Source organism: Sinocyclocheilus anshuiensis, unplaced genomic scaffold, assembly GCF_001515605.1.
Source record: "Sinocyclocheilus anshuiensis isolate Anshui unplaced genomic scaffold, SAMN03320099.WGS_v1.1 scaffold1018, whole genome shotgun sequence".
NCBI classification, from domain to species: Eukaryota; Metazoa; Chordata; class Actinopteri; order Cypriniformes; family Cyprinidae; genus Sinocyclocheilus; species Sinocyclocheilus anshuiensis.
Window position 1 is genome coordinate 252,654 of NW_015539893.1, and position 2,348 is coordinate 255,001.

Consider the following 2,348-nt stretch of genomic DNA (forward strand, 5'->3'; position numbering starts at 1 on the left):
AAATTACATACATTGATAACCGTGAAAACTAAACCCATTTAATGCATTTAATTTCCAAATTACATTCAAAATGCAAATACAAAATATATCAATAAAATAAATAAAATAAAATATAAAAAAAAAAAATTCTATTTCACATTAATTTAAAAAAGGTAAACAGTACAAACTAAAACAAAGGCATAAATCAAAATAATAGTAATAAAAATAATAATAATGCCTAAACATTGCATTTATGTCGTGCAACGGAACTTTCAAGTTTCAGCCTAACTAAAACTCAAGCATGACATAAGCCTTTACTGTCTTCTTGGAAGGCTTTGTGGCTTTTGTGAGAGGCAAAAATCAGTGGACAGGAAGGTAACTTGGAGCAAGAACAAGAGACCATACATGATTTTTAAACACATTTTTCTGCAACATGAAATTAGAGTTATTTGGGTTATTTGGACTCTTAAATGTCCCTATACATACTGGTGTGTGTGTGTGTGTGTGTGTGTGTGTGTGTGTGGTGTGTGTGTGTGTGTGTGTGTGTGTGTGTGTGTGTGTGTGTAAAACTTGTTTTTGATATTTTTGATATTCTGAGTGCGGGTCAGTTCACAGCAGTGATAGAAATGAATCTGTTCCAATAAGTTTAAATAGATTTTTGCATTTTACGGGCATTTTTACCTTTATAAAGCCTTTTTTTCTAAAAGTGTGCATCATCTTTTAAGCCAAATTCTTACATTTAATCGGTCAATTATAATAATAAGACATTTAGGCTGTTACTAAACAAATGAAATCAGTATCAATAAAATTAATCTTTGCAGAAGTTGCATATAAAGTATTGAAAAGAATCAGTTTGTTCATGAATCAGACACCGCTTCTGCAGGAGTAAAGATATGTTTTATGAAATGTAGTGAAAAATGTACTTAAGTACAGTAACGAAGTAAAGCTACTCCGTTCGTTACTGTACTTAAGTACATTTTTCAAGTATCTGTACTTTACTGGAGTAGTTTTATTTTGAGTAACTTTTACTTTTACTTCACTACATTCCAAAGCATAAGATCGTACTTTTTACTTCACTACATTTCATAAAACATATCGTTACTCCTTATAATATATCACACGCTCCGAGACGCAGAAGTGGTATCTGATTCATGAACGAACTGATTCTTTTCAATGAACCCGTTAAATCGGTTCGCAAATCGCACCAAACGATTCATTCACGAATTGGAATGATCCGATTGCAGCTGTTCTCGAGTCGACAACTCACTGATTCAAATGAACCGTTTAGTGCGAGTCTCCAGTGAACTGAACTCAGAAGTAAGAACCGGGAAATCTTGTGAGCGCGCGCGCTTCTGATGCTGCTAAAAGTAAGTTACTAATGTCGAATTTTAGGATTAATTATTGTAACTGAAAAGCATATTTAGGTCAAAACTGTCAGTTGTTTGTGAACTAAATCTGCTGTAAAGGGTGATCTGTTTAAGCCCACTGAAATGATTGAATGCAGACACATTAACATCAGAGTCTCTATGTTTTAGGTCTATATTTTAGGTCTCTATGTTTAAAATAACACAGATTAAATAAAATAACTCACGCACGTTCATCTTCCCCGCTGCTGTAACGTTAGCAGTTTTACGAAAATGCTATGCATTTAGCCCTATGTGAGGTCTGTTTTTATATTGTTTGTCAGGAACAAGAGACCATACACAATTTTTAAACACATTGTTCTGCAACATGAAATTAGAGTTATTTGGAGAATAAACCCTCTTGTGGGAGCCTTGACCTTACATTCAACACTATGCAAGAGAACGTGATATATTAACCAAAAAGTATGCAAACTTAAAAAACTCGAGATACATATAATTTCTAAATCACGCATACTATTTAGAATAGATTGTACACAAAACCTGCCTTACAGAGTCTTGTTCTCACACCTGTTTTTAACAAATTGACAAAATTTGTACTAGGGCTGTAGCTATCGATTATTTTAGTAATCGAGTATTCTACAGATTATTCCATCGATTAATCGAGTGATCAGATAAGAAGTCATTTTTCTTTATTAAAGAGCAATACTAAATATGCAAGAGATAATAAGATAGATCTCTTAAAATAAACAAAAACAGGCAATATAGTGTCTAAAGCGTAAGTCTCATAATATTACCTTCTTGTTTTTGAACTGTTGAATGAAATCACGTTTGTAATCTTGCTGATTTTAGAGGTGAAAACTGGCACTCTCCGTGTGATATTGATTAACTTTCTTTCTGTGGTATTTTTATGGACAATGGCGTTTAGTCTTTCACAAAACATAGCTAACATAGGGACATTATAACTAGCCACCATATTGATTTACGGTCTTAAATATGTCCAGCGTT

The 2,348-nt window shown here is 33.0% G+C and overlaps 1 protein-coding gene across 1 annotated transcript in view; it reads right to left on the minus strand.

The window, feature by feature from the left end:
- LOC107685863 (piezo-type mechanosensitive ion channel component 1-like) overlaps positions 1 to 2,348 on the minus strand; it is a 153,988-nt gene that overhangs the window by 58,176 nt on the left and 93,464 nt on the right. The gene's annotated exons all lie outside the window — the stretch shown is intronic.